This window comes from Triturus cristatus, chromosome 3_2 (assembly GCF_964204655.1).
Source record: "Triturus cristatus chromosome 3_2, aTriCri1.1, whole genome shotgun sequence".
In the NCBI taxonomy this organism is placed as follows: Eukaryota; Metazoa; Chordata; class Amphibia; order Caudata; family Salamandridae; genus Triturus; species Triturus cristatus.
Genome location: NC_140584.1, coordinates 957,029,642 through 957,043,127, shown reverse-complemented (window position 1 = coordinate 957,043,127; position 13,486 = coordinate 957,029,642). Strand labels below are relative to the sequence as shown.

Genomic DNA, 13,486 nt, shown 5'->3' with positions numbered 1-13,486 from the left:
TGAGGGTATAAATATGTTTGTGGTACTAGTTGATCATATTTATTCATTGTTGTTTATTTACCAGTTTAAACGGTCCTTATTGAGGCAAATATGTTTGCTTCAAAAGGGTGCTCATATATGCCTTCACCCAGGCTACGATGACCAGAAGCATGCTCTCGTTGGGATGGGGTATGTCTATCAAGAGGGGCCTTTGTTGTGAGCATATATCGTATAAATCATTTTCAGAGCTATATGTGTTTTCCAGAGGACCTTTAAAAAAAAAAAAATGACATTTGGTCCCAAGGAAATGGGAGTTCTGAAAGCAACTTTAATTTGTGTTTAAATTTTTTTTAATTTCTATTTTTTTTAATTAAAGCAAAGGACTTTTTATTCTTGATAATCAAAGATTTGACAATACGTTTCTGTACTATTTAGGTATATGAACAATGAGCTTTTATTGGGTAATTGGCAACTGTAGAAAAGCCTAAGGAATTATTCTAATTTGAATTTTAATGTGTTTAATTTCGGGACATTAGAGGCATAGTAGTCTTCTTTGAGCATGCATCCATCAATATCAGTGGTAGTTTAAAACACCCAATATTGAACTACAGTGCCATGCTTATATTAATTTAATCTCTCAACAGATCGTTAAAAAATAGTGACATTGTCTGCCTGGGTGAGTGGTAGGTCATTGCAGGAACAAAAATACATTTTTAGTCGCTGAATGCGTAACAGGAGGTTCTACTATTTCCCAGTTGTAACCCTCAATGGGAGCTACAGGTACAAAGAGGGCTAAGTGAACCGGGTTTGGATAAGTGGTACTGCTGAATAGACTGACCCTCCCTCAGGGCAGTTTTGGAAATGAGGCTGCACTCTAGTGATCCAGTATAAAACGTCCACCGTTGGAGAGTACAGATTGACAGCTTTCTTGACTGTGGATCTGAGTAAGGTACACGAATAGACCTCCATACTTGGAGCAGAACATACATATAAGTAGTGCTGCAGAGTATGACGATAATGATCTAATTCGGGTTTGTCACGCCTAACATAAACATTTAATATGTTACCTACTAGGGCGTGTCGGGCATCTGAATACTTACGCAGAAGTAAAATGTAATATCTTGCCGCCCACATGTTGAGCGAGTGTACGGAAAGGGATTAGGGAAGCGGGTTGCCAGGGAGTTGATTTTCCCTTTTGAAGACGGGAGGCATTCAATCGGGAATGATGTCTTGTCCAGCAGATCACAAAGACTTTGACTATAGTAATGATGAGAAGATAGTGATCTGGAGCAGAGTCCTATGGAAGCAAATTACAGTTGGTTACAAGGAAACCGATGTTAACTTCCCCTCCCACTGATTTCCATGGCCCTCCTGACTTGTGCCCACATTTTCTGAATTAATCTTGGATCTGACTTGCTGCCAGAAGCACTAGACGTTTGTGTGTGTCTCTAATAACCAAATTCCTATTAACCAAGGTCCTAGAAGATTGCCTCCAAGGTTGACCCTCTCTTTGGAAAGAGTCTGATTGCAGTCTATTGGGTTTCTCAAATTCAGTTTTGAGGTAAAATGCATTATCATTCTACACCAATGCTCCATGGTATGAATATGTCGCAGTGTTTCACAAATTAGAAAAAACCCTTAGCTCCTTAAATGAGTTGGGAAATTACATTTATCTAGGCTGCCTCCAACAGTTTCTTAGCGTAGCGTACCTCTGTTACAACATCAACCATTGTTCCAGAACTTTCAAACAGTATCCATATAATATATAAGGCGCTCTCAAGAGTCTTGCAAGGACCCAAACGTTTTATCCCAAATCAGTCATTCGAATCCCAATAAGAGACCTCAAACTGCACTCGCTGGATCACAAGCACTTCAGTGCGACGTCATTTGTAACAGACCTCTCATTGACTAGCAGCTGGAGCAGGGCAGTTACTGCTTTAGAGTGGCCCCTCCCAAGATGGCCCCAAGAGTTTGCATGATCCCGTGAACTTGTATATAGGCTGGACACCGCATAAAAGTTTGTGATCCTGTGATTGAGGCAGGATGCATAGCTCACACTTTTTCTCAACTAGGCATCTTGCCACTTCTCCCCTGTCCCATAGAAGTCCCACCATGATGTAGCAAAGGATGAAATGTTCATTGCTTGGACTTTGGCTCAGAGGGGGCTGAGATCGAAGTGGACGTGCCTGGAGCCTGACAGGAAGAAAAATCAATTACACAAAACATCTACGAATTTGGTTGCTCTTGTAAGCAAAAAATGACCATGCTCCAAAGATTTCAGCGATATAAACAGACCCAAAAGTCTGTGTAGAGAGTGGACTCTGGGCATTGGGAGGGGGGAGGGGGGGATAGGGAGGGTTGTGGAAATTGAAAGATGGGGCCTGTTGGCCTACTTGGTGCTGTTGTGTGACAGCAAACAGTTGCTGAGTGATGATTATCTTAGAAAGCATGAGGTGAGGATGCGGTTTGCCACATGGCATGGGTCTGTTTTGTGCATCTTTTAAAATATTATGACCCAGACCATCTAGTAATCTGTGCTGATGATGGGCCTTACACTAAAATCTGATTTGTGCAATGGACCCAACCCCCCTAAACAACAGTGAGGCAGGAGTTTGGGCAGACTGATGTGACAGCAGGCTGCCACATTTTAAAACATTCTATGCTTTAGAATGATGGCTTAAATTCATACACTTCTTGCCATCATAAAAACGAATAGCTCAGCAACCTTAACAAATTCATAAGAAAAATATTCTTTAATCTCAACAGTTTGGCATAAAATATCTGATCCGAGCTCGAATATAACCGTAATAAAAACAGTCCATGGCACTGGAAGAATGGTTGACCGCAGCTGTTGGCAAGCAAAATGATTCTTGAGCTAACATGAACTAATCATGAAGAGGTGTGTAAAGTGGTAATACCATACTCAGAGCTGACAAGTAGCTTTTCCCATCCCTCTGCCGCATCGGTAAAGGAGCAGCCTGAGAGTCTCCCAGACCTGAAGATGTAAATACTAGCAACTGGCCCTTTTCCTTCAAAGGCCTTCTTGGAAAAGCCCAGAGTCATAGCCGCAAGCTCTTAAATTGCATTTCTCTCTTCAGTGTGGCTGTCTGGTGTTAGACAGTTTGAAAAAATGATGTCCTAGTCATGTCAAAGACCTATTCCTGCTGTCCCAGGAAAAAATGGTTGCTACTGTTATGAGGATTTGTAAAGTGTGCTGATCACTTGTGGAATATCCAGGCACTAGAGTTGATGAGTAGGCTGATTGAGCTCCTAGTTGAATAGCCTGGTCCTCGGTTTCTTGCTAAATTCGAGAAAGAATGGAAAGATCCTAATGGTGTGTGGAAGGTTTGGCAGCAATGTAGGGAAAAGGCGCGTCCTCTTGACTTGTGTGAGGTGGATTGTGCTGAGTGCAGTTGCTTGATGGGTTGGTGGAAGTTGAGGCAGTGGTGGAGGTAGACAGGTCAGACACTGTGGAGGGCTTTGTATGCGTGAGTGAGCAGTTTGAATTGGTATGGCTACTGAATTCATAGCCAGTGTAGCTCTCCGAAGTAGGGCATGATGTGTGCATTGATTTGGATGTTGACGAAGAGTCTGGCGGCTGCATTCTCTGTGGTCTGGAGTCTTTGAATGAGTTGATTTGTGATGCCAACGTAGAGTGTATTGCCGTAGTCTAGTCTGCTGGTGATGAGGGCCTGGGTGATTGTGTATCTGGTGTTGGTGGGGAGTCGGTGGAATATCTTGCAGATCATCCATAGGGTGAAGAATCGGTACACGGCGTTCACTTGTTTGGCCATTGTGAGTCTGTCGTCCAAGACCAGGCCGAGTTTTTTGGTGTGGGCGGTGGAACCCGGGTCCGATGGCCGTCAGAAGTCCTACAGAGAACTCTTGTTCCTGAATAGCCGGACTTCAGTGTTATCTGTGTTGAGCTGTGTTGGTTGTTGCCTGTGCTGTCCCTATACCCACGGCATAAACCAAACCGTACCCAAGGCTTATCCTCTGTTCTAGACAACTAGGGACTAAAGATCAGCCCACCCAGGAGTTTATGTACCTTGGTGGGCTGCAAGATTTCTCCTCCTCTTTCATGCTTCATTCAAACTCTGCTGTCATTACCCACAGTGTACCATTCCAAGGAGGTTCAGTAAATGTCTCGAATGTTTATTAAAGCTGCCCACTTTCCTCATCCACATGCTTCTGAAAGACAGGAAAAGGGCTAATCATTTTCACTGGTACTGGCACATCTTCTTGCACTTAGTTCAGCCTTCTTTGTTGGAGTCTGAATTTTTTACTCAAAAATGAGGCACAGTCCGTTCAGTTATCTTTGAGAGAGAATCTGTATTCTGCTGCAGGTAACCAGTCATTGGGCTTGTTGCTATGTTTCAGTTATTTATAGGGTAGTTCTAGTTATAGAAGGTGGTCTAGAGTAACACCAACTTTATTTTCTTTCACATAGATGTCCGAGTGCTTGCCACTAACAATGTATATAAGATCCTAAATGCTTCTGAACCGCAACTCTGAGTTTCCCTTTGTCTCTGAAACTGTGGAGAAGTTACTTGGAGACATTGTTTTTGTGTTTCCTGGTCTGCTGCTTGAGATGAAATTCTGCAGTTTCTCTCCATTTGGTGTTAGTTTAATATACTGTGTTGACCAGATATGGCTCGCAACCTCTGTCATAATGTTTACAGTTACCTGCCATTACTTCCAAGCATTGATTAATTTACTTTGTGATTTGCATATAAACAAATAGTATATATGAGAATAGTATCAAAATATGTAGCAAGGTTGTGATTGGTTATTTCGTTAATGTAGAAGAGTAGTAGTTAAATTCAGGTCTGGTTCTTTAAACATAGCTTTTATATTTTTAATAATGTTTACTAATGTTATTCCTCTGGTGGTAAATTAATGGTTTGCTGCACCACCAGTTCAAGAGCAGGCACCAAGTGCTCTTTATTTTTTCACAAAAGCTAGTTTGTCAGAGGTCGTTTCAGTTCATTAAAAAAGGCTGAATTGCACTGGCTCATTTTCATTCTCCAGAATTTTACAACAGTATTTGTAAAAAATAAAACAATATGTTGTAGGGAATTAACTATTAGTAAATCCAGGCTCTCTGACAGGTGGATTATTTTCAATCCAAGTATTAAGGGTTGCTTTTGAGAAGATTTAAGTGGCCGTTCATATGTATTACTTTTAGTTTATCTTTGACTCCCCTGTGTTTTACAAAGCTATTTAAACGAGGTGGCTTTCTCGAGAGCATGGGTTGTATGGTTTTTTTTTTTTTAAGTCACAGAGTAAATAATAGTACATCACGTCCTCGTCCTAATCCCTTTGTTTGCCCGCTTCTTTATACCTAGATCTCATTTTATGTATCCTATATCTGTGTGATGTTTGAACTTGTAATCAAATGCAGCCATTTGTCATGCACCCTGTGTTACTTAACATCAAGTTATACACACTGCTTGCTGCATAGATAGGACAAGGAGAGAGCAGACTTGGTATGGAAGGGTGAGGAAGTAGAGGTCCTCAGTCTGTCCTATTGTTTTTGTGTAGAACATGTAAACCTTTGCAGAGATAGCCATAGGGCTTATATAGCATGAGTTTACATATACTCTGTACAGGCTGTTAAAATTACATTGTGAGTTTGTCATATAAAATTACATTGTGAGTTTGTCATATATTGAAGTCATTTTAATCTTCATGTTCATTTATAGAATAGTTTTCTCATCACACAGTGCTACAACATATACAGTGACAATTAAGATGGTCTTCAAAAGAAGTTGATTGGTGTAAATCCAACGTTTGTCTACTCCTGGCTTCTGTACTGATTTAGAGACTGCATCCAGGTGCTCAGTAGTTACATCTTTACTACTTCTACCTGACCTCAGAGGAAAGAACATTATGATGCGTCTGCTCAACTAATTGACTAGGTCTAGCTCTACAATATGGGGCTTTTCTATCCTTAGCAGGACTTTGCAGCCTCAATTGTTAAGTATAAGGTGCCACCAGTTCATTTTTGTGCCACTGCCTAGCCCACAATGCAGAATTAACAAATCCCTGAATTATCCTATAGTAATATTATTTTCTCTTGTATACCCCCCCTACAACTTTTTGTACAACAACAACTGAAAGGTACCACTTTGCAGCAAGTCCTAGATAGTGTTAACTTAAGTGTTCAAGCAAGGGAAAAGAACTGTTTAAGTAGGCCCCTATCGGGAGACCATAGAAAGATTGCAAGGAATTCTTTTGACAAGGAGGGTACAGCCAAAACAAAGGTTATTCCAAAAATATTACAACCTTACTTACTAAAAACCACTAAAATATGTATTAGACAAACAAGCTTCAAGATTGATAAAAATAGGAGTAATTGTCGTGCAAGGCTTTAGGAACGCTGTCTTACTACAAAGACTCATTTTTAAGGTCCATTACAACTTAGGTAGTAGACTATAGTTTAGGTCCGATTCCTTTAATGGGTCTAAACTGTAGGCTGAGACACTGTTGGAGTGTACCAGGCCATTGTGCAGTAGAGATTGAGTCTTCTAGCATAGATAACATTAATACCCTTACCAATGTGTCTTTCTTGCAAAGTTGTATCATGGTGTTTGTGTGTGTCCTTTAGTGAGGGCATTTGGCAAAGAAACAGTGTTTCCAGCTTAGCCATGAGACGTTTTTGGGATAGGATATTTTAAACTTAGAATTTTGAGTACTGGTTTGTAGCCTAACTATTATCAGTACTTTCAGCAGAATATACGTAGTGCCTCAATATATTTACAATTGGAGATAAGTTACTGGCTTTTCATTTACATTGGGAAGTTAACACAATGTTACTATTCAACAGTCCTTCCTGATTGCAGTAGTCCTGGTGCCATTAGCTGTATGCCCTGACTAGAATTCTCCAAGTGTCCTCGTCAGCGGTTTAAGCAGCTAGGCCCGGGCTCAAAGTGAAGGCCCACTTTTGGCCTGGTCTAAAGTCATGCCCTCAAAACTAATGAATCGAAAAAAGGTACAAGGGAATCCTACTCACTTGGAACCAGGGTATACGTATTATATGCAGAAACATGTGGTGGACATAAATCTGGAAGGATAATGATATTCTAGTGCGCAATCGCTATATATTATAGGATTAATATGATGTCAGAAGGAGAAAAGACTGTACACAACGCAGTATAGGGTAAAGAAAAAATAATTTATATAATCATGGTAGAATGCAATTCAGTTGTAAACCGTGTATTGTGTCCCCAACGAAAAAATTGAACCTATTAAAATTGTGGCAGTTAGTGAACAAATTTACAGAGCGGTTTCTAATGTAGTTATAAAGGTGACCCTCCAAAACAATGCATAATGGGAGTGGTTCGCTTTATTTTCGTCGCCGGCTTTTCGACCCCTAAAGGGGCGCTGTTTCTGCTTATAACTCAAAACTAATGAAGGCATTGTGCATTGTTTTCTCAGAGATGGCATTTAGATTTAATTGGATAGACTCCCAAACCACATCCTCAACAATCCTGCATGGTATATCTTAGTATTCTTGGTACTAGTTCAGTAACATTCAAATCATGGTTTATATAGCGCAACTACTCACCTGTGAGGATCTGAAGGCGCTGGGAGGGGGTGGGGGGTGCTGATCACTCTGGGCGCTGGGGTACAGCGGAAGAGCCAGGTATTGTATTTCAGACTTGTATAGCGCACTGCAACCCTACGGGCATCCTGGTGCTGGTTGAGGAGCCCAGGTCTTGAGATCCTTCATTAATTGGGTCTAGCTGATAATGCGGACCTAAAATTATTTACTGACCTCTAACCTAATCCAAATTCAGCAACCTCTGAAAGGAATTTCAGAACATTTTTCAGTTTGGATCACATAGACTCCACCTCCTGTTGAAGGCCACCAACCCATGTAGTGTTTCCATGCAGATGATTCTCGTTTGCGGGTGGAAGGAGCCCAAGCTTGATGCATAAATTCTGCAGCTGCAGCCGACATTTCTTCAAACTGGTCATGTCTCCTGAAACTTTCCAGACCATGAGTCAGTTGGTTTTGAAGAATTAGTGGATGAGGCAAGCCCATTGGATCCAGGAGTAACTGATGGAAAACTGGAAGGAGAATCAGAGGAGGTACAGACATTTCCAAAAGACTCTGAAACCACAATTGTGTCTTCCAAAGAGGAGTAACTAGCACCAGAGTCGCTGATTGACGTAGGACCTGGGCCGCTACACTAAGAATCATGGCAAATGGAGGGAAGGCATAGTTTGTCTAATCTCCCCAAAATTTGAGGAAGGCATCTGTCCCCAAGGCCATCGGATCTAGTCTCCAACTGTAGAACCGTGGAAGTTAGACGTTGAGCCGGGACACGGACCCTGAGTTAACATTGTCTCCTGAAGGAGGTAAGGATGGAGCTTCCAATTGCTGTAGTCACTCAGGAATCTGGAATTCCAGCCCGCTACTAGATTGTTTTTGCCCAGAAGATATTCTGCCAGAATCGTGATCATCTGGGAAAGGGAAAAATGGCAAAAGTCTGAGGCTATGTTGGCCAACAGGCGTGAACTCATACCCCCCCCCAAGCGTTTGATATAGCGAACTGCTGAAACATTGTCCAACAGCAGGAGGATGCCGCAATTGCTTTTGATGGGGAGTTTGACTTTATGGCAAAAGAACCTGCTAGAAGTTTCAGTTGTAATTCCTCTGCTGACCAACGACCGCCTGTAGGAAATTCTCCACATCTTGCGCCCCAGCCCCAATGACTGGTGTTGGACTCTATGACTACGTCTGGTGATACTCAGAAAATGGCCTTGCCATTCCATGCTTCTATGTGAAGAAGCCATCACTGAAGTTCTTCGGCCGCCAGTGGAATCAAGTGATCGTAGCTGAATCCTTGTTGCAAATAATTAATTTTCAGGTTCTGAAGAGCCCTGTAGTGTAGGGGGCCCAGGAAGATTGCTTGAATTGAAGATGCTAGCAACCCCGCAATCCTGGCCAGGGATCTCAAAGATATCAACCATTTAAATGGAGTCCATTTTAGCTACCTCTTGATGGATTTCACCTTCAAAGGAGGAAGAAGTAATTGCACAGTGAAGGAGTCTATCTGATAACCCAGGGAATCCACTTGGTGGGAAGGAACCATCATGAATTTCTTGGACTTTATTACAAAACCCAGATTTTGGAGGAGGGACACTGTCCAGGACAGGTGTAGCAACAGAAGGGAATGATCTTGTGCCAGGAGAAGCATGTCGCCCAGATGGATAATCATGCGAACGCCCAGCTCTCTCAACCGGACCACCACGGGTTTCAAAAGCTTGGTAAACACCCAGGGGCCTGAGGAGAGGCCTAAAGGAAGGGATTGGTATTGGCACCTTTGGCCTTTCCATTGGAATTGAAGATACCGATGATAAGAGGAGCAAATGGGAACAGACATATAGGCATCTTTGGATGGTTCGCCTAGATATCAATCTTGTTCTTGAAGATCTCTTAACAAATGGATGCCCTCCAACCTGAAGTGACGATAGTCTCAAAGGGGTTGAAGAGTCTGAGGTTCAGGACCAATCTTTAAACCCCCTCCCACCTTTCTTTTGTTCCAAAAGCACATTGGTGCACAAACCTTTGTGGTGTGGAAACGTCGGTGCAATTGACCACCTTGGCAAAAGCTCCCAAAGCTCGTAGTCTCTATAAAAGACTCGTCTTGTTGGTAAAGACCGAGAGAGTGGGGGAGTGAGTTTTGATAGGGAGTATGAGACGGTTCTATTTGATACCCCTGAATAGTATCCAAAGTCCATGAATCGGAAGTAATTGTTAACCGGTTGTCTACAAAATGTCTCGGCCTGCCCCCCAGAGGAAGCTGGGGAAGGGTCGTGGGAACCATAACCTGCAGATTGGTTGTCATTGTTACGGAAACCTCTGACTCCTCTATTGAAGCGGCCTCTGAAGCCTCTGGACCTGGTAGGGTGGAAACCTGCTTGGGGCGGATCTTGGCCGTAACCTTTACGCCTGGGGTTAAATCCATGTTGAGGACCTTGCTGGTTGAAGCGGCCGGTCGAGCATACTCTGCCACAACCGTGGAAGGGAAGAAATCTGTAGAGGTGCTCTTGCTCCCGGGCTGGGCTGCTGCCTATAGTCCGGCTGTACGAGAAGTAGGCTGGTGAAAATGAAAGGGAAGGCAAAATGGCATAGCGGCAAACGCCGATTGGAAAATGTAATCGAACTGAAAATTGAAAACTCTACCTACGAGGCACAACACGCACCGGGAGGAACAGGAGAGACGGAGAAGCAGTCTTAAGAGGAAAAACAGGCTGAAAGAGCAGACGACCTTTAAAGAAATGGGTTATGAAAGTGGATTATAAGCAGCAAATCCGCAGGCATACAGTCACAAAAAAGTCATATAGAAGCATTAGTCTTACTCTGACAGTGACAAAGTAGAGAGGCACTTATCTTGATTGCAGAGCAGCAAACAAAGAGTCAGGAAGATGGTGACTCTCTATTTTGTATATGATGACCACTGTTGATTTGTGGGATTGTTCGAGGCGTGGCTCAAAGCCTAATGGGAAATGTAGTATGTTGTGTGTACTGCTTTTTTCATTGGCTTGTGTGTTTATGATTAGTAAAGATTGAGAAGCATAATGGGAGCCTCCAGTCCTGTCATAGAATCCATTTTACCTCTTCCGTCTGACTTTTTACCTGAGGATGAGCTAAGATTCTATTGTTCTTTATTGAAGGGGCTTTTTTTTCACGGTCTGTTCACCACTCTTGCCCAGTACTCTTTTAATCACTGTCCAGTGTTGTTCCTCAGGCTTGCGTTGTTTAATTAACTTAGTCATCAGTTAGCACATCTTCTACTCTATTTGTGTTCCGAGTTTGTATTTTATTTTTGCAATATACTTTTGGTTCCCAATACTGTGGAATTCACGATGGTACCAGTTCTTTTCTTGTGAGTGTAAAGCAGTTGTATGTTGATGTTGCACGCAGGAGCACCTGGAATAAACCTATTTAAATGCAACTTGTGTATCCTGAGACAGGAAGAAGAATAAAGAACATAAAGTGGTGACGAGCTGCTCCTCAAAAACGAACGTACTAACTACTTCATAAAGAAAAGAACGTTTTTGAAGGTCAGTTACTGTAATCCTGTAGCCCTCTGTCCCATTATAAAGAAACCATTCACAAACTATCCCAGCTGAAAGCTGACTAGATAATGACTAATTAGGAATATCCAACTATTTGCACTATTAGATTGGACTGTGCAAAATATTTAATTGGTGGGTTTAGAAGTGGATGCACTGTGTTTTATTGAAAGTGATCTATGCGTGAATGGAAGGAAAGGTGTAAACTTGAAGTTAATTTCGGCAGCACTAACCTACACGAAACCTTCATCTGTGAGCACACGATCTGCTTACTTTCAACAAATGTGCTTCTTGGCGTCGTTCCAGGCTGCCTCCTTGCTTTTGTCAATGCACGTGATATGATTGCCTTCAGCGTTGCCTTGTCACAGCCGCTCCTTCTCACTCCAAGCTGCTTCCTTGTGTTGATCTATTCTAGACGCATCTACAACCATGTGCAATGTCCCACGTTTACATGCACAGTAACTTGACTGTATGGTTGCCAAGCAACATTGCAAACCAGGAAACCATTCAGGGAATTGAACATACACACAGATTTATGAATAAAGACACACACCTAGAGTCTGTATGAAGGAAGCCACGATGTATGGATTATTTTTGTTGTTTTGAATAATATATTTGAATATTATGACCAGGCAAAACAATTTTGGAGCACTGATAACACAAGCTCCCTCTGCGCATGGCAATGGTGACCACTTGTATTTCTTTAGAATAGGTAAAGGTGCCAATAAGGGATTTACTTGGAAAAAATATCGTTTCCCAACTTGTCGTTACTTTATGATGTCTATAACTTACATCTCAGATTAGTTTATTACATGTCACTGTACATGACATGATTTTAAAATAAACCTATCAGCAGGTGTATTCATTTGTTGGAAACAAACTCAAAAATTTGACAGCTTCTGGAGCAGACACTTGCGTGGGTACCGATTTTTCCACTCCTTTCATGTTTTGTGAATCAACCAGTCTCTCTCCCTTTCATGTTAAATGATATGGAAATTCATGACTTCACAAGCATTGGTATAGCCAATAGGTCTCGCCTTTGGGACCTTATAAGTGTTTAACCATGCAACAGTTAATGTTGTTGCACCAAGGATATTGTGCTGCATAGCTAAATACTTACAAGGTCCCAAAAGCGAGACCTATTGGCTATGCTTGTTTGTGGGGCTGTTTTTATTAACCTGTGGGTCGGTTTTTACAGTGAATAGCCCTGATCTTAAAACAATTATTTCGGGAAGCAAGCTCCAATCCATTCAGCCTTGCATAGCTCTCAAAACACTTCTACAGAGTGTGCGTGAATGTCATTAAGTAAACACTGCCCGCTTTACTAACATGTGCCATTTTTTAGTTGTCTAATTCACTAAGGAGTTGGGGGGGGGGGGGGGGGTGTACGCTTATTTTGGTGCCCAGGCCTATATTTTGTCTGTCCGCCCCTGGTAGAGAGGGGTATAATATGTGGAGTCTCGTTGCTAGCATCCGGTTCGGGCATAGTGGGGGGGGGGGGCTGCTGGGTGGGGTCTGGTGGGGGGGCTGTTGGCAGTTTAGTCACGTTTGGTGTCTGGTTGTGGGCACCAGTTGCCCTGGAGCTCCTATGTCTGGACGGGGGTGCAGGCGGGGGTCACCTTGCACTGCTCCGGTGCGCTGGCAGCTGCTGGGTGTTGTCACAGTTAGCTCGTTCTCGGGGGGTGGTTGAGGGGGGGTTGTCGCAGTTCACTGGATCTGGGTGGGGGAAGTAGTTGCCAGGCTGTGGGGTGTTATCTTTCTGTGGTGCTTGCTATTGGTAGCAGTACCTTGCTGGGGGGGGGGGGGGCGTAGTCCTGTGTGAGGGGGATGCAGAGGGCTTGTTACGGTCACTGCTTCTGGGTGGCCCCCATGAGCGGATTGTTACCTTGCACTGGTTCTGAAGGGGGGGGGGGGGGGGGTGGTGTAGTTGCCAGGGCTAGAGGGTGTTGCCTTTCATCGCTTCTCGTTGGCAGCTTTCCTTGCTGGGGAGGGGGGGGGGGCCCCTCCTGGCTTTGGATGGGAGCAGTCGTTGTCCAGGCGGGGGGTGGGGGGGGGGACGGGGCAGCACTCCCTGGCTCCAGACGTGGGCATCGGTTGCCTTTGATTTGCATGTCGGGCACATGTTGCTGCCTGTGGGTGGGGGCCCTCACTTTACCTGGATGAATTGGGCGAATGCCGGGCTGTGTGCGCTACATGGTGCAAGAGTAGCGATGTGACGTCAGAGGGTTGTCGCCCCCGCCCCCCCCCCCCCTCCCCTCTAGAGTAGTGCGGGAAGTCTCCGTCCAGGAGTGAATTGAGTGGAGAGGGGTTCATCCTTCATGGGTGTAGCGGGGATAGGAGCGGTTGCCCTGGTTAGTGTACGGGGGGCGCAGCCTTCCCCTGGGCTGGAGCCAACAGTATATTTGGGGTGTCTCTG

The 13,486-nt window shown here is 43.6% G+C and overlaps 1 protein-coding gene across 10 annotated transcripts in view; it reads left to right on the top strand.

The window, feature by feature from the left end:
- The window catches only part of SYNRG (synergin gamma), a 501,862-nt gene that overhangs the window by 16,385 nt on the left and 471,991 nt on the right, over positions 1-13,486 (top strand). For 3 of the 10 annotated variants that reach the window (XM_085649493.1, XM_085649492.1, XM_085649488.1), the window contains exon 2: positions 10,969-11,058. The exons of the other annotated variants lie outside the window; for them this stretch is intronic. The gene's annotated coding sequence lies outside the window, so the exon portion shown is untranslated. The remainder of the gene's footprint in view (positions 1-10,968; positions 11,059-13,486) is intronic. 10 annotated transcript variants of the gene reach the window in all.